This window comes from Jaculus jaculus, chromosome 8 (assembly GCF_020740685.1).
Source record: "Jaculus jaculus isolate mJacJac1 chromosome 8, mJacJac1.mat.Y.cur, whole genome shotgun sequence".
In the NCBI taxonomy this organism is placed as follows: domain Eukaryota; kingdom Metazoa; phylum Chordata; class Mammalia; order Rodentia; family Dipodidae; genus Jaculus; species Jaculus jaculus.
The window spans coordinates 59,349,885-59,375,686 of NC_059109.1; positions in this window are offsets into that span (position 1 = coordinate 59,349,885).

The following is a 25,802-nucleotide window of genomic DNA, read 5'->3' on the forward strand; positions in this document are numbered from 1 at the left end:
GTATGGCTGATTTGTAGTTTAACCCCATTGTGGTCAGATAGAGTACAAGGGATTTTTTTCAATTTTCCTATTTTTAAGATGTACTTTATGGCCTAACATATAGTCTATTTTGAAGAATGTTCCATGTGCTACTGAGAAAAATGTATATTTGAATGTTCTGTAGATATCTGTTAGGTCCATTTTATTCCATGGCATCATTTAATCCAGATGTCTGTTTATTTTTTGCTGTGCTGACCTGCTACTTTATGAGAGTGGAGTATTGATGTCACCCACTACAATTGGGTTTTGTGTTACCTGTGACCTTAATCCTAACTGTGTATGTGTGTGTGTGTTTTATGTAATTAGGAGACCCCATGTTAGATGCATATATGTTTAGGATTTTAATGCCCACCTGTTGGAGGGTTCTTTTAATTAATATAAAGTGACTTTCTTTATCTTTCCTCACTAATGTTGATTTGAAGTCTATCTTGCCAGATATTAGGATAGCAATACCTCCTTGTTTCCTAGGCCTATTTGCTTGAATTACTATTTCCCATCCCTTCACCCTAAGACAGTATCTATCTTTTATTGAGAGATAAGTTTACTGGAGATAGCAAACAGAAGGATCCTGCATTTTAATATAGTATGTAAATGCCTGTGTCTTTTGATTGGGTCATTGAGGCCATTGATATAAAAAGTTATTACTGAAAGATATGTTTTTATGCTTGTCGTTCCTGTTTTGTAGTGCTTCCTATTTTTTCTTTACCCTGTTGTTTTAACAGTTATTTGAATGTGATTTTTTTTTCCTGTTTCCTCATGTGTGTGCTTTGGTTTCCCTTCAGCATGAAGGATTCATTCAAGTATTTTCTGTAGAGCTGGCTTAGTTGTCATTGATTCCCTCAGCCTGGTTTTGTTGTGAAATGTCCTTGTTTCTCCATAAATTTGGATAGATGGCTTTGCAGGATAATGTAATCTTGGTTGATAGTTGTTACCTTTCAGAACTTGGAATACATCATTCTAAGCCCTTCTGGCTTTTAAAGTTTGTGTTGAATAATATGCTATTATTCTGATGGACTTATATTTATAGATGACTTGCTTTTTCTCTCTAACTGCTTTCAATATATTTTCTTTGGTTTGTGAGTTTAGTAGCTTAATTATAACATAGCGAGGAGAGGTTCTTTCCAAGTTTTGTCTATTTGGTGTTCTAAAAGCTTCCTGTATATGCACTGGGCATTTATTTTCCAATTTGGGTGAAATTTCTTATATGATTTTGTTGAAAACTCTTACTGTGCCTTTTGAGTGAAATTCTTCTCCTTCTACTATACCCTGAATTCTTATGTTTGATCTTTTCATAATTTCATGAATATCTTGAAATTCCCATTCATACCTTCCTTGTAGCTTATTTTTCTCTTTGTTAAACTGCTTTAGATCTGCCACCTTGTCTTCTAGTTTAGTTATTCTGTTCTCTCCTTCATCCATTCTACTGATGAGACTTTCCACCAAGTTTTGTATTTGACTGACTGGTTTTCAAAGCTAGAATTTCAGTGTGGTTTTTCTTCAGTAATTCTTCTTTTTTAAAATTTTTAATTTTTTTTTGAGGCCAGGTCTCACCCTGGCCCAGGCTGACCTGGAATTAACTATGTAGTCTCAGGGTGGCCTAGAACTCACAGTAATCATCCTCCCTCTGCTTCCCAAGTGCTGGGATTAAAGGCATGTGCCACCACACCCAGCTTCTTCAGTATTTCTATTCCCTTACTCATGTTTTGTAATGACCTCCTTAGTTCATTAAGCTGGTTTCCTGTTTTCTCTTGGGATTCCTTCAGGAGTTTGTTTTCTTCTTTAGTTCCTTTGTTTTCTTCTTTGATTCCTTTGATTTCTCTGAGTATAGATAAAATCATTGTTTTTGAAAATAAAAGGCATTTTATTTAAAACAGTCTCATTGGGGGTCATTTCTGATGGATTTATAATTTTGGATGGGATTGTATTGTCTTGATTCTTTGTATTTCTGGTAGTATAATGTAGCAGGTTTTTTTACATCCTGAGTTGGTTTGATGCTTGGGTATTCTAATTATCTGTAGTACTCTTAGACTTGAAATCCAATTTTATATATCCTCAGTGTAGGAGTTTAAGGTGCCATGTGTAGCTCTTGTACTCCATTCCAACTGCTGAAGTAATCCTAGGTGTTGAATTTTCCTACTGTATAAGTATTCTAGTTTTGTGGTGTAGTTTACTGGCAAATTCTGAAATTCAGCTAAACAATATACACATTCAATAAAAAGCAGCACAGAGTATGTAAGTGTGGGGATTAAAACAAACAGATAACCATATAATGTCAAAATCCCTAAGGGTGTGTTGCTGTACACCCTTAATCCTGTCAGCTGGGAGGTTGAGATTTCTGTTCTGAAATGGTTCCAGGTCAGCCTGAGTCTGAATCAGACCCTACCCCCAATAATGACAGAAAAAAAAAAGACAAAGACCCTACAGATCTAAAAACATCAAAGGCACCAATAGTCCACCACCAATTACAGCTTAATTGAGAATGGTAAAGCCAACCAAGAATATGTAACCCATAACCCGCCCTGACATTTTAAGAGAGATTAGCACTTCCAGTGCAGGCCTATATACCTGTTTTTTTGTCAGACAGCCTAGTTACCTTTTGGGGTAGCTTCCAATATCACTAATGCTGACTGCCCACTTCAATCACCCATGCTGTGCTGTTCATCTGGTGTTATGATCAGCTGTTCTGGATGCCCTGCCACTGGGGCCTGAATGAGTTCTCTGGAGGTTCGCAGTTCTGACGGCTGGGGGATGGGAGAGTGCTGGAAACCTGGAGTTGTATTGAAACTGCTCAATTGGTCCACCTGTATCCCATTCAGCAGCTCCTCAGCTTGTCTCTGCTGTCTCCCCTTCAGGTTTCTTGAGTTTGCAAGAAGGCTAAAGAGGTTGGAAACCCCTTTGTTTTATCTCTACTCCTGCTCAGCTCCTGCTGGGCAGGTGTCCCATCCTGCGGGACCTAGTTATTCATGGGGACGAGGAGGACCCTAACCTGAAATAAGATGGGCGAGAGAGAGGAAGAGACTCAAGCAAATGTACACTTGTCAAGAGTCCAATTTTATTGAGCCGGAGCAGTTTTTTAAAGGGTTAGGGTTAGGGTTTTGGGTGAGGGGGGCGCTGGAGAGGCAGGTGGTGGAAAGTTACAGAATCTTCTTGGCCTTTGGCGTAGGACAGTTTGCGGTTATTCCAAGAATTCACGGTACAGTACTCATGTCTCTGCAGTTGCCAGGCAGGGTGTTAATTAGTTAGGTGTGGCGGGGTAGGGGATGGAATCAGTTAGGTATGGCCAGGTGGGGGGGATGAGGAAAGGTCAGAAGTTGCTCAGGGTAGAAGTTGCTCAGGACAGAGGTTATCTCAGGGCAAAGGTCTGTTCAGGGCTCATCTCTTCGTCTCCAACAGGCAGGCAAGTGGATCTGCACAGATCAGGGTCTCAAGTACCTTAGTAGAATTCTGGCCACTTTCCTCCTCTCTGGTAGATCTTGGTCTCTCCTGTTTCTATGCTGTGGAAGATAATAACCTATACATCTTCACTTTTTGGAAGAAGAGTGTATTTTTCTGTGATTTAGCTTAAATTCCTCTTTAGGCTGGTTTGGTGTGACATCTATGCTGTCATCTTACCTAGAAGTCCCAGGATTTTTATCTTTATAGTACTTTTCTACAAGCATATTAAAGAAAATTCACCTTATCATTAAAGATAGGTACCATCTTAGGGTGAAAAAATGGAAAATGATTTTTCAAGTAAATGGAAAGAGGAAATAGGCAGATGTAGTTATACCAATATCTGGCAAAACAGACTTTAAACCAAAATTAATCAAAAGAGATAAACAAGGTTACTTCTTACTTACACAGGGAACTATCCAACAAGAGGATATTAAAAATCATAAACATATGCACCAAACACAGTCACACCAAATATTATAAAACAAAACCTATTAGATAATATCAGAAATAAGTCCCAATATGATGATAGTAGGGGACTTTACTACCCTACTATTGTTAATGCACAAGTCTTACAAGTAGAAAATTAACAGTGAATTTTTTGTAGACAGCAAATAGATAGAATCCATATTTCTGATCCAACATGTTAACCCGTGTCTTTTAAAAATATTTTATTTATTTATTTATTTTGAGAGGGGGGGGATAAATAGAAAGGATGGGCATTCCAGGGCCTCTAGCCACTGCAAATATATTCCAGACATATGTGCTATCTTGTGCATCTGGCTTAAGTGGGTACTGGGGAGTCAAATCTGGGTACTTAGGCTTTGCAGGCACTGTCTTAACTGCAAAGCCATCTATCCAGCCCAAATTTTCTTTCTTTCTTTTTTATTTTAAGAATAAACGATGTAGAGGGCTGGAGAGATGGATTAATGGTTAAAGCATTTGCCTACAGGGCCAAAGGATCCCAGTTTGACTCTCCAGGACCCAAGTAAGCCAGATGCACAGGGGTTGCATGTGTCTGTCTGGAGTTCATTTGCAGTGGCTAGAGGCCCTAACATGCCCATTCTCTCTCTCTCTCTCTCTCTCTCTCTGCCTCTTTTTCACTCTCAAATAAATAAATAAAATATATTTTAAAAAAGAATAAATGATGTAGACAGAGAAGAGAGGCTACAAATAACTCCAAGTTTAAATCATCTCAACATTTCAACCACACAGAATGGAAAACATTCTTGTGGTGGTTTGATTCAGGTGTCCCCCATAAACTTAAGTGTTCTGAATGCTAGGTGCCCAGCTGATGGAGATTTGGGAATTAATGCCTCCTGGAGGGAGTGTATTGTTGGGGGCGGGCTTATGGGTATTAAAGCCAGTTTCCCCTTGCCAGTGTTTGGCACACCCTCCTGTTGCTGTGTTCCACCTTACATTGGCCAGGGGGTGATGTCCACCCTCTGCTCATGCCATAGTTTTTCCCTGCCATTGTGGAGCTTCCTCTCAAGCCTGTAAGCCAAAATAAATCTCTTTTTCCCAGAAGCTACTCTTGTTGGGTGATTTCTACCAGCAATGTGAACCGGACTGCAACAGTAAAGTGGTACCGAGGAGTGGGGTTGCTGCTGGACACCTGACTATGTGGCTTTGGCCTTTTGGAGCTGGTTTTCAAGAGGAATGTGGAAGGAGTTGAAACCTTGGCCTAAGAGATGCCTTGCAGTGCCATCAGTAAGAACTATGGACTGTGAGGTTTGGCTTATGAGGGTGAGAAAAAGCTTTGCCTGGACTGGGCTAGCAGTTTGTGTGAGAAGCTTGCTCTTGTGCCCATGTCCTGAGAAGTTGTGCAGGGTTGCTTTGCATAGAAATGAACTGGTGTGAACAGAGGGATATGGCACAAAAAGAAAAATCTTTGGGTGAACTGCTGCCCGTTCAGCTGCAACTGAGAGATAACAACGTTTGAGACTGGGCTAGCTGACCTGCGCTGGGGCAACAGGAAGAATGTCAGCTCTTTTGAAGGGGTCTGGGTGCTCAAGAAGTGCCCTGTTCTTCAAAGTCTGCTTTATTCCCCACTGGATTAACAAATTGGCACCTACCTGGTATCGTGGAGTATAAAATGCTGGAAAGAGGGTCATTGAGTTTGCAACACGGTCTTGTGTTTTGGAAATGGCCATGGGCAGTGTGAAGCAGGTTTGTTGGTTGCCTGCATAGAGACCCCATGGAGCCATGAGGATGAACCGTGGCTTGCAGTGGAGACCCATTGGAGATGCCAGGACCATGAGATGGCTGCCAAGGAGCTGCCAGCCCCGATGAAGTTTTCCAGGACTGTGAGTAGCCTAGCTGGAGGGGCGGAATTGGAATGCCAGAGACTTGTTGCTGGTTAGAATTACCGGACTTGAAGATTTGTTACTGGTTAGAGTTGCTGGACTTGAAGCCACAGAGTTTGATGTTTGCCCTAGTTGTTTAAAATCTTGTATTGGTTAAATGTTTCTTTGCTATGCCCAATGCCATCTTTTTCAGTGTGAATATTTATTCTGTGCCATTATGGGTTTTTTGAGGTTATTTTTTGGTATTATGGCTCAGTTAAAAGATCTTAGAATATGGGGATGTATGAACATCATTGGGATTGATTAAAAACTATGGGGACTTTTAAAGTCAGACTGAAAGCATTGTATTTTACATCATGTATGGATATCAGTTTATGGGGGCCAGGGGCGGAATGTGGTGGTTTGATTCAGGTGTCCCCCATAAACTTAAGTGTTCTGAATGCTAGGTTCCCAGCTGATGGAGATTTGGGAATTAATGCCTCCTGGAGGGAGTGTATTGTTGGGGGCGGGCTTATGGGTATTAAAGCCAGTTTCCCCTTGCCAGTGTTTGGCACACCCTCCTGTTGCTGTGTTCCACCTTACGTTGGCCAGGGGGTGATGTCCACCCTCTGCTCATGCCATAGTTTTTCCCTGCCATCGTGGAGCTTCCCCTCAAGCCTGTAAGCCAAAATAAATCTCTTTTTCCCAAAGCTACTCTTGTTGGGTGATTTCTACCAGCAATGCAAACTGGACTGCAACAATTCTTTTCCCAGCACCCATGCCAAAACTCTTCAATCGGTCAGGTTTGGATCTTATACTCAGTACTATAAGCTGAAGCCAGAGTGCTCAGAGTAAAAACTGATGAAAAACTCCAGAAATCTGAAGCGCTTTTTCCAATTTTTTTCATTTGGAAAGGGTAGGTGAAAACATGATTATGTATCTGTCTTCTCTTATTTGAAATATAAGTTAGTATCCTTCACTAAGGTGTGTCACCCTACTTCCACAAGTAAAATAGCCTGTTAGCTTAAAAGACATTTATGTGTTAAGACATTAATTTCCTATTCAAACACACACATATAGTTTTGTACTCAGCAAATACAGTCAATTTGGTACTATTGTTAGACTCATCCATGTCCTGCCCCTCCCTCTGGCCCCTCCTTGTTGAGGTATATGGGTTGTGGAATTAGCCCACAGTTATGGGTAAGATAAATGTCTGGGCATATCATGACCCAACATGTGGCTCTGACATTCTTTCCACTCCCCTCTTCCGCAAAATTTCTCTGAGCCATGTTGGGTTCATTTTTGGTTTGCTTCAGTGATGAGTTGTTGGGGGCCTCTGGATCTCTGATTGGGTAGGAGTTGATTTTTCAGTGTTGATCTCCTTCACTCTTGTGCTGGTACCTGGTTAACCAAGAAAACAGCACCCTTGCTTGTTTCGCCAGTTGTTCTTAGTTTCAGCCGGGGCCCTTTTGAGGTATGATGGGATGGCTCTCTCCTTAGGATCTATGTCTATCTGAAAAAGAGAAGCAGATTCTCCAACAGAGAGTAAAGATAGCACCAGACAAATGAGATAATCTTTACTTTTATAGAGAGAATTTAATAGGTATAGCCCACGATTGGTGGGAGCTTGGTAATGGAGAGCAGGCTCATGTTTGGATTTGGTTCTGACTTGTTTTCCAGCTCCAGCTATTGGTCCCCTACCACTGAGGGGATCAGTTTGCCAAATCAAGAGCAGTTCATTTCCCACCATGGCTGTGTGCCACTATTGCACTTGTGTGAGCATCACAACTGTTTATTTTCTGCTAAGTAGGTTAGACCATGAGTTGCTTGGACAGATATTGGTCATTTTTCCCCAGTCGCCCATGTAGCACCTTCTGGCACTAGATGCGCTGACTGTTTGGGGACTGACTCTCTTCCATCTTCCAGCCATGCCATTCCATTTTACGTGTCAACTGCATATGGTATCTTTAGCAGTAGGGTCTATTCTTATATATTTTTAAAATATTTCCTCCAATTGTTATTTTCATTTTCCTAATGGTATGGTATAATGCTCAAGTTATGTTTGTGAGGCCAATAGTATAGAGAATTTAAATTATGAATTTTACACTGTTATTTATAGAAAGTCCATTTTCATTCAACTTATGAAACTTATGAATTTATGAAAATGTATGTATGTATGTATGCCAGAGTAATTTTGGTAAATAAAACTGGAACTAGACTAAAATTTTAATCTTTCTTTATTGATATCCTAGCATTTCTAGTATTGCAGTCAGGTTTGCATTGCTGGTAGAAATCATACAACCAAGAGCAGCTTGTGGAAAAAGAGGTTTATTTTGGCTTACATAATTATATAAAATATAACAATACATTGCTTTCATTGTCAACTTCTCTTATAATGGAGCTACAAATAATAAATAGTAAATATGATGGAATTACATGATGAATGAAAAACAAGTACAAGGGCTGGAGAGATTGCTTAGTGGTTAAGGCACTTGCTTGCAAAACCTAAGGACTCATGTTCTACTCTCCAGTTCCCCCATTAGCCAGATGCACAAAGGGGAGGCAAGCATGAGTTCACACATGCCCACAAGTGGCACAAGTCTCCGGAGTTTGATTGCAGTGGCTGAGACTCTGGCATGCTGATTCTTTCCTTCTCTCTAAAATGAAATAAGGAAAAAAAAAACAAAACAAAACACAGTACAATAGCAATATGACAGAACATGTTAAGGTAGAAATAAAAAGTTTAATTATAACCAGGTATAAGTCTCTGTGTTTCCTGTGCTCACAACAAAAAGAAGCCTCTCTGACCATGGCAGAGTGAAGCACTAATATAGGAGTATAAACATTCATTTAAAAATATTTTTATTTATTTGCTGGGCAGAGTGGGGGGTGTGTGGTAAGGAAGAGAAGGAATGTGAATGGGTACTCCAGGGCCTCTTGTTGCTGAAAGTGAACTCCAGATGTATGCAGTACTTTGTGCATCTGGCTTTACCTAGGTACTGGGGAATTGAACCCAGGCTAGTAGACTTTGCAAGCAAGAGCTTTTAACCACTGAGCTATCTTCTCTGCCCAAAACAAATATTTAGAAGGCATTTTGACAACAGATCAATTTAGCAAAGCAGTAGTAGATTTCCCCCTAGGGTCTGTGACCTTCCTAGCCATAGGCTTTTGATCAGATTTATAATGCTAGGCATGAGTTCTCTGTAATGGACAATCCAATCTTATAGTGGTAAGTTATCCCCAAAAGAGTCATGGCACTATTACATGAGTGGGTATATCTTGCCTGGCAAGTTGATATTGAGCATGCAGTTTCCAAAGCTAGGTAAACTTGTTGATGGCTTTTCTCCTCCAGCAGCCTCCTTAGCACTTCCTGGCACTGTGAACACTAGGAAGCAAAGAGGAATTTTCCAGCTCAGCTGCAGCCTGGTATCTCTGTGTTACAACTGAAGTACGTGGTTTATTCAGCAGTAAGATTCTGGAGGATGACCAAGAGCAATAGCATAGCCAGTATTGTTTTGGGAGTCTCTGGGGAACCCCTGGCCAAACAACTTATAAGTAGGTACTAAGAAGATGGCAGTAAGGTTTTTATTTAATAACATTTAAGTACACTTATTGGAGGCAGTATTATCCACCCATGTGTGGCAACTCTGTTTAAGCTTTTTTAAAAATTGTGTGTGTGTGTGTGTGTGTGTGTGTATGTTTTAACTTATAAAGTACAACATTCTATATAGACTTTTATACATTCCTAGTTTTGAATAACCCTCCTGCAATATTCCCTTGCTTTCCCTATCTCTCAAACTTTCCCACTTAAACCTTTTCTTCCAAAGTATTCACATCATAACAGGCCTGAGGCTGCGGTAGTGGGATGTCGTCCTGCAGACAGGACTGGGGAATTGCCTCTCCAGATCCTTCCACCAGTTAGTGATGCAAGCTTTGCAGAAGTTACACGCACATTCGATGACCATTGGCTCCTTCAGTTGGTCCAGGAACATGAAGCAGCTCACCTCCGCCTGTAAATTCTCCAAGGCAGCAGCTGTGGAGGCTGCAGAGGCCCCGGCTTCTGACAGACTCGGTTTGGCATTATCTGAAGGACGTGAGCTGGGAAGAGCAACAGGCACTGTCTGCACCCTTGAACCCAGTGTGGGCTCAATGCACAAGGCTGGATGCCTCAGTAGTCCCAGTCTGGCGCTGAAGGGCTGATGGATTCCTGCACAGCCTCTGGTCTTCAGTGCAGTCAGAAGGCTTTGGAAACTGCGCTCCCACACGAACAGCTGGAACAGGATAGATGACTGTACCTGCGAGCCAAGGAAGCCAGATGGAAGGACCTGTGCTCTCTGGGGGCCTCTTTATATGTAGTCCACCACTGGAAGAGCCGCCCACTGTGGAGGAGGAACTTCCTTCCTCACTCAATCCTTCTTGTAAACCACCTCACAGACACACCCCATAATCTGATCAAATTGGCAACATAATTTAATCATCCCTGTAGACAGTAGGAAGGCCTGAGAGGGATTTGGGGAGTGGTTGGTCATTGGAGCTGTCAGAACACACTATTAAGTGTGCCATCAGCTGTGATATTAATTGTAATTGTTTATTATGTTAAGAAATGCCTAGATTAGGGGCTGGATGCTTTCTTGGAAAGCATAACCGCCTGGTTTCTGTTCCACATTACCCATGTAAAGCCAGGTGCAAAAAGTGGTGCCTGTGTCTCGATTTCCTTTGCAGTGGCTGGAGGCCCTGCTTGCAAATAAATAAACAAAAACATGAAAACATACCTAGATCACAGTACCCTCGAAGGTGTATCTGAGATGACATTTCCAGAGATGACTAGATCTTGAGGGCTCTGAGCTAATCAGTGATTCATTCCTTGATGGCTTTATAACTTGATGACAGGACTGGGTGAAAAGTAGGAAATGGAGCCTTTGGAGAAAGGTCATAGAAATATCTCCCTGGGGCTATGTTTCACCCTGGCTCCTTTCTGCTGTCCAGTTTTCTGTTCTTGTCACTGTGAGGTGAAACACTCCTCTATCACACTCTCCTGCTACCAAGTGTGTGGGGGCCAAACAACTATGGACTGACCCCTCTGAAATCTTTTCTTCCTTAGATTGTTTCTGCCAGGTATTTTGTCACAGTGATGAGCAAGATGACATATGCTTATTAAGTGATTGGTCCCAAGTCCTCTCTCTGTAGCCCTGGGCCTGTGCATAGTAACAAGTATGCTCCCCTGTTAAGCTTGGGCCAATGGATGGTCAGCAAAGATGACAGTGGACCCTTTGTATTACTTCCTTATGCTTTGGCATTCTGTTAAGAAAAGCACAGTTCAAGGACTGCTTCTTTCAGGCTAGTGGGAGAACTGTGCGCAGTTCCAAATACAACCACAAGCCTGGAATCAATGAGCACAGACTAAGCCAGCTGCGTTGAGCCAACTGTACATGTGATGGACAAATAAGCACTTGTGGAGGAAGACAGCAGCTGTGAGCAGCAGTGTCTAAATGAAGTACCACCCACTTAGTGACTCAGGTGGGGAGAATGGGGAGTGGGCTGAGCAGAGTCACAGCTGCTGTTCACACCACACCTGAATTTGTGACCCAGCCTGGATGTTCTTTATTTTTTTTTTATCAGTATTGAACATTAACACACTTTATTTTCCTTCTTGTTGCTATTTCCTAAGTAATACAGTGTAGCAACTAGTTCCATAATATTTACATTGCATAAAAATTCTAAGTAACCCAGAGATGATTCAAAATGTATGGAAGGAGGTATGTAGGTCATATGCTAACACTATGCCATCTTTTTTTTTAAAGACATAAATTTATTTAGCTTTTTAAGTTTTCATACAAGTAGATATTGTATGTTGAGAACATTCACACACAATATGCCCTTATATAAAGGACTTGAGGGCTGGAGAGATCACCTAGTCATTCAGGTGTTTGCCTGAGAAGCCAAAGACCCAGGTTCAATTCCCCAGGTAAGCCAGATATACAAGATGGTGCATGCATCTGGAGTTCATTTGTAGTGGATGGAGACCCTAGCATGCCCATTCTCTGTCTCTTTGTCTCTGCCTCTCCCCTTCCCTCTTTCCCTCCTTCCCTCCCTCCCTTCCTCTCTCAAGTAAGGAAAAATATTTTAAAAAGAAGAGGATCTCATGAGCACTCATGGATTTTTTTCTCAATTTTTATTAACATTTTCCATGATTATAAAAATATCCCATGGTAATACCTTCCCTCCCCCCACGCACTTTCCCCTTTGAAATTCCATTCTCCATCATATGCCCTCCCCATCTCAATCATTCGACTTACATATATACAGTATCAACCTATTAAGTACCCTCCTCCCTTCCTTCCTCTTCCCTTTATATCTCTTTTTTAACTTACTTGCCTCTGCTACTGAGATTTTTCCTTCTCACACATAAGCCCAATCATCTGTAGTTAGGATCAACATATGAGGGAGAACATGTGGCGCTTGGCTTTCTGGGCCTGGGTTACTTCACTTAGTATAATCCTTTCCAGGTCCATCCAATTTTCTGCAAATTTCATAATTTCATTTTTCTTTACCACTGAGTAGAACTCCATTGTATAAATGTGCCATATCTTCATTATCCACTCATCAGTTGAGGGACATCTAGGCTGGTTCCATTTCCCAGATCAATAAACATGGTAGAGCACGTACTTCTAAGGAAATGAGATGAGTCCTTAGGATATATGCCTAAGAGTGCTATAGCTGGGTCATATGGTAGATCAATCTTTAGCTGTTTTAGGAACATCCACATGGATTTCCACAATGGCTGTACCAGATTGCATTCCCACCAGCAGTGTAGAAGGGTTCCTGTTTTTCCACATCCCCACCAACATTTATGATCATTTGTTTTCATGATGGTAGCCAATCTGACAGGAGTGAGATGGAATCTCAATGTAGTTTTAATCTGCATTTCCCTGATGACTAGTGATGTAGAACATTTTTTTAGATGCTTATATGCCATTCGTATTTCTTCCTTTGAGAATGCTCTATTTAGCTCCATAGCCCATTTTTTGATGGGCTTGTTTGATTCCTTATTATTTAGCTTTTGAGTTCTTTGTATATCCTAGATATTAATCCTCTATCAGATATATAGCTGGTGAAGCTTTTTTCCCATTCTGTAGGTTGCCTCTTTGTTTTTTTCACTGTGTCCTTTGCAGTGCAAAATCTTTGTAATTTCATGAGGTCCCAGTGATTAATCTGTGGTTTTATTGCCTGAGCAATTGGGGTTGTATTCAGAAAGTCTTTGCCAAGACCAATATGTTGAAGGGCTTCCCCTACTTTTTCCTCTAGCAGTTTTAGAGTTTCAGGTCTGATGTTAAGGTCTTTAATTCATTTGGACTTAATTCTTGTGCATGGAGAGAGAGAAGGATCTGTTTTCATCCTTCTACAGTTACATATCCAGTTTTCCCAACACCATTTGCTGAAGAGGCTTTCTTTTCTCCATTGAGTATTTTTGGCATTTTTATTGAATATCAGGTGGCTATAGCTACCTGGACTTACATCTGGGTCCTCTATTCTGTTCCATTGATCTGCATGTCTGTTTTTGTGAAAGTACCACACTGTTTTTGTTACTATGGCTCTGTAGTATAGGTTAAAAGCAGGTATGGTGATACCACCAGCCTTATTTTTGTTGCTCAGAATTATTTTAGATATTCTAGTTTTTTTGTGATCCCAAATGAATTTTTGGATTGTTTTTTTTCTATTTCCATGAAGAATGCCTTTGGTATTTTCATGGGGATTGCATTAAATGTATAGATTGCTTTGGGTAAGATTGCCATTTTGACAATATTGATTCTTCCAATCCAGGAACAAGGCATGCTTTTTACTTCCTAGTGTCTTCTGCAGTTTCTCCCATCCTGGATATTCTTGCTGCTTTCCCTATTGGCTGGCTTTCATCTTCTGCGGAATATCCTTTGTAGTAGTGGGGGTGAGTGTGTTGAGAATTAGTGCAGTGGTAGCTGTAAGGCAGAGGAAAAGGCCAGGAAGGGTATCTGAGTATTTCCCAACTGTAATCCTTTGTCCTGCTGCTATAGCCACCTCCAGGAAAACCCTCTGCTTCCAGTGACTTCAGTTCCTCCATGGCTCTTGCCTACAGCAGTTCATTTAGAGAGGCTTGGCAAAGTGCTGGGCTGATACGGGAAAGAGAGACTCACAGAACCAGTATCAGAGTCTGAGTGGAGAATCAGTTAATTTTCACATTAGCATGGGCCCACGGGAATCTCTTCTAAAGCCTGGCCCCTGATTCTTGGTGGTACAGAGCTTATATATAATATCTTGTATGAGTCTTATTATTGTAAACTCTCAGAGCTCCAAGCTCTGGCCTGCTGCCAGAGACCTTGAGTATGAAATAGGTAAGTTTTACAGAAACATCAAAATCATTAATTAGTAGACAGATGCCTACAGCTGTGCTATGGAGATGAAAAGGAAATGCAAAATGATTTATAGTAGGAACTGAAATATAGATCATGGCCTTAAAACAGTCCAAAACTACAATGTCAGCACAAAAGACTGCAGTATAGGACATAACAAATACTAAAGTCTATGCATGGCAGTGCATTGCATGTCTTTTATCCCAGCACTCCGGAAGCTGAGATAGGAGGGTTACCATAAGCTCCAGGTCATCCTGAGACTACATAGTGAATTCCAGGTCAGCCTAAGCTAGAGTGTGGCCCTTCTTTGAAAAAAAAAAAAAGTGTACGCAGAACAAGACATAAACAATACAAATATCTATGTAGTACAGGACATAATTTTGGGGTATGGGCTTCTAAATTTCCTTTCCCCAATTTCCACCTCAGAACCAGGGCCAATGAACTATGAAATGTGCTGCTATTTTATCCAAGACAAAAATAAATGCTGTCTTCTACCAAGTACTTCTTTATCAAATCAAATGGCTTGCCTCCAGAGGTGTCCAGACATAAAAACAAAAAAGAGGGCTGGGTGATGAGTGATAAGCTCAGTAGTAGAATACTTGCCTAGCATGCACAGGGCCTTGGGTTTAATCCCAAGTATAGGGTGGGTGGGGGGTGGAGGAAAGGAAAGGTTAAAAAATGTGTTTCTTAGAAATAGAATTAATGTTGGGTTCACTTTTGGTCTGCGTCAGTGATGAGGTGTTGGGGTTTCTGAGGCTCTGGCTCTCTGATTTGGTAGGAGTTGATTTTTCTCTTTGTTGGTCTCCTTCCCCTTTGTGCTGGTATCTGGTTCATCAGGAAAACAGCACCCTTGCTTGTTTTGCCAATTTTCCTTAGTTTCAGCCAGGGCCCTTTTGAGGTATGATGGGGTGGCTCTCTCCTTAGGATCTGAGTGTATCTGCAAAAGAGAAGCAGACTTTCTGACAGAGAATCAAGTTAACACCAGGTATGGGATAACCATTATTTTTTTTATGGAGAATTGAATAGGTGTTGGCCCTTTTCTGGCCAACAATTGGTGGGAGCTTGATAATGGAGAGCAGGCTCATTTTTGGATTGAAAGGCAGGATAGAAAATTTTAAAGTAAACTTGGTGAAGAAATAGCTGGTTGCTACAGGTAGGGGACAGCCTGAACTGTATATTCAGAAGTAAATCAAAAATAGGCTAAAAGATAGGCTGTGAATGGCCCAAGATATGGGTTGGTTGGGTCAACCTAAACTTTATGTCCTGGGAAGGGGAAAAACAAAAATACAGTTTTGAGAAAAACCAAAATAATAAAATAGTTTCCCAAGACAGCCTGACCAAGGACTCTGGTTATGCACAAATAAGATATGTACACATAACTGTACAAGCTTGGCAAATACCCTTGTGAAACCCCCTCCCCTTTCCCTTCCTTGCTAAAAACCCTATAAAAAGAAACACCCAATAGGGCTCAGGGTCGACTCCTCTGTCTCCTGCATGAGATACGTGTCGACCCCAGAACTCTGGTTTCCCAAATAAAGCCTCATGCTTTTGCAGCAAGTTGGGTCTCCTGTGTGTCTTTGGGTGCGTGCTATCTCGAGACTTGAGTGAAGGTCTCCCTCTGGGGGGTCTTTCAGGATCTGTTTGTGACTTGTTTCCCAGCTCCAGCTATGTGTCCTGTTCCACTGAGTGGATCAGTTAGCCAAAGCAAGAGCAGTTCATTTCCCACCTTGGCTGTGTGCCACTATTGCACTTGTGTGAGCATCACAACCGGTTATTTGCTGCTAAGTAGGTTAGACCATGAATTGCTTGGACTGTTATTGGTCATTTTCCCCCAGTCGCCCATGTAGCACCTTCTGGCACTAGACGTACTGACTGTCTGGGGACTGACTCTCTTCCAGCTTCCAGCCATGACATTCCATTTTAGGTGCCAACCACATAAGGTGTCTTCAGCAGTAGGGTCTTATCATTAACTTTTGGTGGTCATCAAGTACACTGACAGAAGTCTGTCTTTCTTTTAGGAAACCTTGTAGGTCTCTCTGATCAAAAGCTCATTGTGGATGGTAGCCACCTGCTGGTTCTGGGAGTTACAGATCAATGCCCACGAAGAGAAGGAAGAAAAAGAAAAGTTATATGAAATAGTTAGAGAGAAGAGGGATGGGGAGAGAGAGATAGATAAAGAGAGGAGCAGTATAAGATTAAGATCAGTCTTTATTGTACCCTCTCCAGGGCCTTGTGATTCAGGTGTTCCCTCTAATGGCTTGGTGAGGTTCAACCATTAGCTCTGTCTTTTAGGATGTAGAGTTTTATGGATCCATTGCTATTTGGGTCCAGTTTTGTGTTCCCCACCCCCTGCCTTATCCTCCCCTCCCTCCCCACATACACTATTGTCTGGTCCTCAAGATGCTTGCTAGGTACGTAGGCATCTTGGGTAGATTCAGGTAAGAAGTTGTAGATGAATGAGACTATGTGATGATTATCTTTCTGTGATTGGGTGAGTTCACTAAGAATGATCTGTTCCAGGTTCAACCATGTTTCTTTAAATTTCATTGTGTTCTTTTTCCTTTCTGCTCTGTAGAATTCCATCATGTAGATATGCCACATCTTAGTTATCAATTCATCTAGTGATGGACATCTGGGTTGATTCCAGCTATTAGCTATTATGAACTGAACTGTTATAAACATGGTTGAGCAAATCTCTCTGGATAGAGGCTTGGAGGTTTAAGGGTACATGCCCAGTAAGGGAATAACTGGGTCTGTTGAGAACTCTATAGTCAGCTTTCTCAGAGTCTCCATATTGCTTTCCAAAGTGGTTTTACCATCTTACATTCCCACCAACAGTGGATAAAGGTTCCTATTTCTCCACAACCTCAACAACATTTATTTTCATTTAATTTTTTAAAGTTTTCTGTCTTTACTAGGGTAAGATGGAATCCCATGGTTGTTTTAATTTGCATTTCCCTGATGGTTAGGGATGATGAACATTTTCTTAAGTGTGTGTTTGCCATTTTTATTTCTTCCTCTGTGAATTTCCTGTCCAGTTCTCTGCCCCATTTTGTGAGTGAGTTGTTTGACTTTTTATTGTTTAGGTTTTTGAGTTCCTTGTAGATTCTAGAGATTAGGCCTCAGTAAGTTGTATAGCTTGCAATTTTTTCCCCATTATGCGGGTAATCTACTTGCTTTGCTTATTGTATGTTTGACTGTGAAGAAACTCTTCAACTTCATGTGATCCCATTGGTTGAGTGACTTTTTTTAAGATTCTGTGCTACTGGGGTTCTGTTCAGGAAGTCTTTTTCCATTCCTATATCATCGAAAGTTCCTCTTATATTTTCTTCCAGTAGTAGCCAAGTTTCCAGTCTTATATCAAGGTCTTTGATCCATTTGGACTTGAGTGTTGTGCATGGTGAGATGTGTGGATCAAGTTTCAGTTTCCTGCATATGTTCAGTTTGTCCAGCACCATTTGTTGAAAATTCTGTCTTTTCTCTAGCCTATATTGTTAGGGCCTTTGTCAAATATCAAGTACATATAGTTGCTTAACCCAAAGTCTGGGTCCTTGATTCTATTCCATTGGTATATACTCCTGTTTTTATATCAGTATCATACTGTTTTTATTACTATGGCTTTGTAATATAGCTTTAGATCAGGTATGGTGATGACTCCAGAAATTCAATGTGATCCACAATATTTTTCAAAATTTCTCTCTTAATTTTTGTTAAGTACTATAATGACTGTTGGTACCATATTTAGATTTTTTAACTAAACATGTGGGCAGAGCCTACTTTCCAAATTAGTTCACAGTCACTCATTATCATATACTGCACTGCTTTTCTTGCTGCCCTCTTGTACAAGTGTTTTCCTGATAGACCTTTGGGATAACAGCCCCACCTCGTGCTCTGCTTCTTACACTGCTAATGCTGTCTCAATTAGCTTTTACTTTGGGAGACAGTGCTATTAATATTTGGCTAAGATTTCTTGTTAAATTCATATTTTTAAAATATTAGATGCATAATTTACATTTCAAGGAAAATTTCAAATTCTATATGCAATTTTTCTCATTCCACTAACTGATAACTTGCCTTTAAAAATATTTTTATTGGGGGCTGGAGAGATGGCTTAGCGGTTAAATGCTTGCCTGTGAAGCCTAAGGACCCTGGTTCGAGGCTCGGTTCCCCAGGTCCCACGTTAGCCAGATGCACAAGGGGGCGCACGCGTCTGGAGTTCGTTTGCAGAGGCTGGAAGCCCTGGCGCACCCATTCTCTCTCTCTCCCTCTATCTGTCTTTCTCTCTGTGTCTGTCACTCTCAAATAAAAAAAAAATAAATAAAAAAAAAAAATATTTTTATTGGGCTGGAGAGATGGCTTAGCGGTTAAGCGCTTGCCTGTGAAGTCTAAGGACCCCGGTTCGAGGCTCGGTTCCCCAGGTCCCACATTAGCCAGATGCACAAGGGGGCGCACGCATCTGGAGTTCGTTTGCAGAGGCTGGAAGCCCTGGCGTGCCCATTCTCTCTCTATCTGTTTTTCTCTCTGTGTCTGTCACTCTCAAATAAATAAATTTAAAAAAAAAATTTTTATTTTTAGTTCCTTATTTGAAAGACAGAGAGAGACAGACAGACAGAGATAGAGAGAATGGGCACACCAGGGCCTCTAACCATTGCACGGGACTCGTTTTGACTTCCCAGACCATTGGCTTTGTGCATGCCACGAGTCACCTGGTTGTGATTGTGCAGTTGCCTTTCTGTGTTCCCAAGGAGATGGTGTCTTCTATGAACTGCCACTGGTATTCAAATTGGCATGCGTGGATTACTATGAATAGGACCTTTTAATGGATGCCAACTATGGGCTTATGGCTGTTACATGTTTTATTCTATTACTGATATCATATACATATATTCTCCTCATGGTTCACCAGAGCTCTAAAGCTGGTGTATCTAAAGCATTATCCACCTGCACTGCCCACATCACAGTGATGATGATCTTTTTTGTGCCCTGTATCTTCATCTATGTGTGGTTATTTAATATCACCTGGGTGGACAAATTTCTTGCTGTGTTTTACTTACTCTGTTATTATACCTCTCCTAAATCCAGCCATTTATACGTTGATAAACAAACAGATGAAAACGTTATGAAAATATTCATAAGCTATGAATCGGGTACCAAGCTTCATATAATGTATATCTGAGATATTTCTCAGAAACCCCAAATTTAACAATTTAAGTAATAATACACTTACTTTAAAAAACAGGTTTTAAATCAAGGAATTTGGTTTATATTTCAACTTTGTACCAGTTTCTAGATACAAGTATAAGTTTAATATAATTCAAACATAAATAATCCTACTTTACACAAAACTTATAAAGAGGAACATAGAATTTGTTCCCTAAATCCACATGCTCATCTCTATGGAGAACATTTTAGTAAACTTCACTTGACTATTATTCTGTATATTTCCATATGTTCCCAACCCTTACTTTTCAATTTTTAAAAAATATTTTATTTTTACATATTTGACATAAAGAAAGAGGGAGGGAAAGAGTAGGTGCACCAGGGCCTCCAGCCATGCAAAAAACTCCAGATGCATGCACCACCTTTTGCATTTGGTTTATGTGGATACTGGAGAATCAAAACTGGGCCTTGCCAGGTGTGGTGGTGCATGCCTTTAATCCCAGCACTTGGGAGGCATAGGTAGGAGGATTGCCATGAATTCGAGGCCATCCTGAGACTAGGTAGTGAATTCCAAGTTAGACTGGGATACAGTGAGTCCCTACCTTGAAAAAAAAAACAAGTGGGGATCTTTTGGCTTTGCTGGCAAGCACCTTAAATGTTCAGCCATCCTTCCAGCCCAGCACTTACTTTCTCAAGCAGCAATACTATCACTTTTTTCGGGTCACATTTATCTACCAAAGCCTTAATGGAGGAAGGCAGAAAAATAAGAAAGGATAAAGCAAATCTAGTTAACTGCACATGAATATGGTTCTATTTTATTAAACCAATTAATGTGATATAATAAAAATGTATAAATAAAACCTAATGACATTCCTGAATTTGTCCTTTAAATCATTATTTAACATTTCTTTAAATTCTAAAATATAATCTCCCTGAGAATTGTTTCCATATCTTGAGTGGTTAATTCTGAAATTTAGTATGATGGGTAAAGCATAACAGACACATAACATACACACTTTTATTTGTTAAATCTTGCTGGTCAATTGTTCCTTTCAACTACTTATAATATTTGTTACTCATTGAATATTAAATATACCATTTGATATTTAAGATATTTTGAAAATTATCAAATATGCAACAATTACTTTATATCTCTAGAAATTACAAATTAAATAGATTGAAATTGAGCTACAAGAACGCTTAAAGCCATAAACCAGAAAGTTGTTTTTTGTTGTTGTTGTTTTTGTTGTTTTTTTGGTTTTTCAAGGTAGGGTCTCACTCTGGTCCAGGCTGACCTGGAATTAACTCTGTAGTCTCAGGGTGGCCTTGAAGTCACGGAGATCCTCCTACCTCTGCCTTCCGAGTGCTGGGATTAAAGGCATGTGCCACCACACCCAGCCAGAAAGATGTTTTTTATTCCTGTTAAAATGTAAATACAACACGACTCAGTGGTAGAATAAAAATTATTTCAATGGGCTAGAGAGATGCTTAGTGGTTAAGGCATTTTCCTGCAAAACCAAAGGACCCAGGTTCAATTCCCCAGGACCCATGTAAGCCAGATACACAAGGTAGCACATGCATCTGTAGTACATTTACAGTAGCTAGAGGCCCTGGTATGCTCATTCTCCCCACCCCCATCTCTGCTTCTTTATTTCTCTCTCAAACAAATAAATAAAAATAAAAATATAAAAAATGATTTTATCATCCTTGATTGCCTGGTCTGTTATCATATTATGTATATTGCCTACATGCTTTGATTATTTTCCTGAGTACTGAATAAATAAAAGTACTTGAGAATACAACCCATATTTCTTTACAATACCACTTGATTATATTATCTGTGATTAAAGGATTCAGAAAACATAGATTCCCATACTGCTCATCTGTTAAATTTCATTGCACAAGAGACAAACACATTTTACAAAGGAAGTTAAAGTGTAACTCTTGCTGAAGAAAATACTAGATCATCCCTACTAAGTTCAGAAAAAAATTAAAGCATATAAATGTTATAATTCGCAATGTTTCTTAATCATGAAATATTATGAACAATTCTTAATATACAAGCTGAATTGTAAATGTAAGCACATGATAGCACACATATAAGATTAAAGGACTAGAAGATAAGTTTTTCACTGCCTTAGTCTTATCTGTTGTAGTAAAAGAAATCTGGCAGAAAAACCAGACCCAGATGATGCTCCAAAGCCCCTTTGCCCTGAGGCCATATCCTGCTTTATAGCTTCTACTGTGCAAGCCTTTACCAGGGAGCCAGCATGACCCTGAGTCTCCTCCCAATCTATACAGCTGCATCCTGCTTATAATATGTTATCGGGTTCATGCATTCATAGGCAAACACTCTTGAGCTTCTGTAATTTTCTACTTGTAGTCCCCAGTCTTCTAGTACAGAAACTTAATCCACCAATAATGTGAAGGACGCAAGGTGATGTCAAACTGCCTGCCATATGGTGTATAAAAACTCTGAGCCATCAGAACTCAGTGCTCAGGCTTTGGCAGAGATTCCCCTGGACCCTTGATGTTGTGATAATAAATGTTTCTCATGATTCTCTGCTCTGTTTATGCCAGTTCTGTGCATCTGTTTCTGGTAACACTGTAACCTCAAGTCTTCTTCATGCATAGCCAGTGCAAACACTTGTTTGTTTTCACCATATCTTTTAATACCACTCCTCCTTTCCAGTATGCTGAATGCCTTTAAATTTCAATATGTTGTTAGAACATAATCCAAGTCTATGGAATTCCTTAATATTTAGAAAGAAGGGTATAAGAAAGAGCTAGTGGCACATAATAAAGCTGAGGCTGTCTTCATCACAGAGACAGGATCACTGAGGGCTGAGCAGAGATCAGAAGCTTCTCCCGCTGGAACTGAGGGAGTCCTTGGGCAGGTGGCTGGGCAGCAGCAGGTAAGCACCATCCCAGTTGTCTCTGCTGATGTCCACAGGGGATAGAGGGGCCACTCAGATTGAGAGGAAGCCAGCTGTCCACAGCAGGTTCTAGACATGTCTGTCTACTAGAGGCCCTCCTGATGGCAGCAGGATAAAGGACACAGCTGAATCACCAGCATACTGGCCAAGAGGAGGGAAGCCAGAGAGTGAGAGATGGAAGTGTCCCATACTGGCCTCTTACCAGTTGGCTGAATATCACCTTTGGGCAAGATTACCAAGGAGCTTGGTTACCTAGGACACCTGGAAGTATTGGTGTACTCTGGTGAACACCAACAGGAGTGTGTTGGGCCTGAACAAGTCTAGATCCATTCAGACCTCCTTGAAGAGCAAGCATTGACAGTCTGAAAGTGCCCATGAGCCTATGGGATCCAACAGGGACGTGACCACAGCCCAAAAGTGAGACATGATTCTGTCCGGGTGCCCAGCCTGCTCTCCCTCCTCGTCCCAGAAAGGTTTTGAAGAGGCAACATGCCCCTTTAAAGGGCACAAGTGCTTTACAGAGGCTATGAGACAGTCTATGGAGAGTCCTCATGTTCCAAAGTCCATTATCACAGAGTGCTTGCAGTTCAGCTGTGTCGCCTGTTCCCAGCCATGGGGTTCCTTAACCTTTGAAAATGCACATTCCCTGGGCACCCAGAACCATGCACTCAGGTGAAAACATTTTATAGAAAATAATGTTTAGCTCTTTAACTGTTCCATGCTCCAGCAGGAGCCATGGAAATCATCACACTGAGATTAAAACTGTACTCCTGGCTATTTAAAATGGTTTTTGGGTATAAAACTCAGGTCTTTGTGCTTTTAAGGCAAGTGCCTTCCTCTTAAAAATATTATTTTAGCCAGAAGTGGTGGTGCACACATTTAATCCCAGCACTCAGGAGGCAGAGGTGTGAGGATCACCATGAGTTAAAGGTCACCCTGATATTACTTAGTGAATTCCAGGTCAGCCTGGGTTAGAGTGAGACCCTACCTCAAAAAATCAAAATAAAAGATTAAAAATATTATTTTATTTCTATATAATTTATAGGTGTGTTATATTTGTTTTTTCATAGTACAACAGTCTTTCATCACACAGGGTAGGCTAAATATCTATATATTTTTCATTTGTATATAATTCTCTTTTGTCTTTTATGTATTCTTCTTTATTTTTGAACTTTATTTTAATATTTTCCATTATTTTGAGTACAAGACTTTACTCTATAGCCCATGCTGGTCTATAGCTCACTGTGTAAACCAGGCTGGCCCCAAAGATAGTCTTTTGTCATTTCATCATATTGCTAACTCCCTGCTACTTTCTTCATCCAGATGGGCTTTCTCATGGGAGCTAGCCAGGCTTAATGCTTGTGATTTTCTTGCCTTGACCTCCCAAGTGCTGGATTGTAGTCATCTGTGGTAATTGGAATGTGAATGTATATTCCCCACAGCCTGAAGTATTTTTGATTAAGCTTGCATATTCTCTCCAGTAGAATGCTAGAGGGTATGTGACTGGGAACAGATCTTAAGTCCAGTCCTATGATGTGTTCAGAGCAGTTGGAGCTATGGCAGTTGGAGCTCTGGCTCTTTGTACTTGCTGTATGTTTGGTGGTTTTTTCCTGCTTAGGATGCAGAAGTGGGACAGCTTTTCCACCATTGATAGTGTCTCCCCTGGATCCAGTAAGCTCAAAATATACCCTTTCCTCTCATAATTTGCTCCTGTCAGGTGTTTATCCAAGCAATATGAAGGTAACTGCAACAGAAAAATTGGTACAAAGAAATAGGGTTGTTTCTGTGATGAATCTGACCATGTGGATTTTGGTCTTTTAGAACAAGTTTGGAGGAGAAATGTGGAATGATTTGGGTTTTTGGAGTGGAAAAGCCTTTTCACAGCACAGATTTATGGGTTATTCTGGTGGGAGGTTGAAAATATTTAAGGCAGAAAAAATTGTGTACCGTGAAGACTTGACTTAAGAACTTTCAAAAGGGAGAAAGAGAACTTTATTAGAACTGGGCTACTGGCACAAAAGATGGCTGAGTTTTTCTTCCCATACCCAGAGTTTGATTAAGGTTAAATTGAAAAGTAATGGACTGGTATACTTGGCAGAAAGTATAGAACAGAAAGATATGAAAGATATGCCAATTGTTACAAAAAATTCTAGCAAGTTTAAAGTTATTGGCACTGGCACAGAGAATGATTTTAGGTTACTGAAGCTGCAATTATTAAGCACATTAGTACCATCAAGGGTGAACCAACTGTTTTTCACTGAAACAATGGAAAGGATTCCTTAACGGTGAACTGTGGATGGCTCAAATGAGTAAGTATACAAATTCTTTTGAAAAGAAGTATCTTGAAGGAAGACTTGTGAAGGGTATGATCCTCACCAAGGTAAGATTTATTCCCCCCTGGATTAACAAATATGGTAGCCTACTTTGTATTATGTAGTATAACAGATGTAGGAAGGAAAGGGTCATTGGATGTGCAATGTAGTTTTGTTTTGGTTTGGTTTGGAAACAGCCCCTGAGTAAAATGAAGCAGGATTGAAATCCTGTGTAGAGGTTCTGTAATACAATTCTACGGAGCTATGAAGATGAACCACACTTGGTAGTATAGGCCCAACTATATTTTAGATATATATATAGCATGGCTTCCAGGTATAGGGGTAGAATTGGTTGCCGGTTATGGATGCTGTCCTTGAACAGAAGATATTTGAAGTTTACCTGCTATTTATTATTTGCATTGGTCCAGAATTTCTTCATTATGCTTTTTTACATTGGAAATGTTTACTCTGTGCAATTGTGTATTAGAAGTTTTGATCTTATAGTACTCATGGTTAAGAGAATGTCTTAAATCTCACATGAGACTTGGGACTTTTGAATGATATTACAATTGATACAGACTATGGGGACCTTCAATGTTGGTCTGAATGCCATTTGCATTAGGAGATGCTCATGAGCCTTTGAGTACCAGGGCTGGAATGTGGTAGTTTGAATGTGAAAGTATGCCCCCATAGCCTGAAAGGTTTTTTGTGTTGTTTTTGTTTTTCAAGGTAGGGTTTTGGTCTAGCCCAGAGTGGCATTAATCTCATGGCAATCCTCCTACTTCTGCCTCCCAAGTGCTGGGATTAAAGGTGTGCTTCACCATGTTTGGTTTCCTGAAGTACCTTTGATTAAGCTTGCAAGGTAAGTCTCTAGCAGCACACTGGTGTGTCACTAGAGCTAGATCTTAAGTCCAGTGCTATGGTGTGTTCAGAGCAGTTTGAGATATGGCCCTTGGAGCTCTGGATGTTAATTTTTTTCTGGATGTTTGCTGGTTTCTCCCTGCTGTGGATGCTGATGTGATCCAGCTTCTTATACCATTGATGATGTCTGCCCTGCATTCTATAAGCCTAAAACCAATCCTTTCCTCCAATAAATTAATCCTGGTCAGTTATCTGTTCAGGAAAATGAAGGTAATTGCATCACAATCATACATAGCTTTTAATACTTATATATATAATATTTAATATATCATCTTCCACTATTTTCTCTGTCCTCCTTTTTTCTTTAATCTAGTTGCTAGAATTACATCAAAT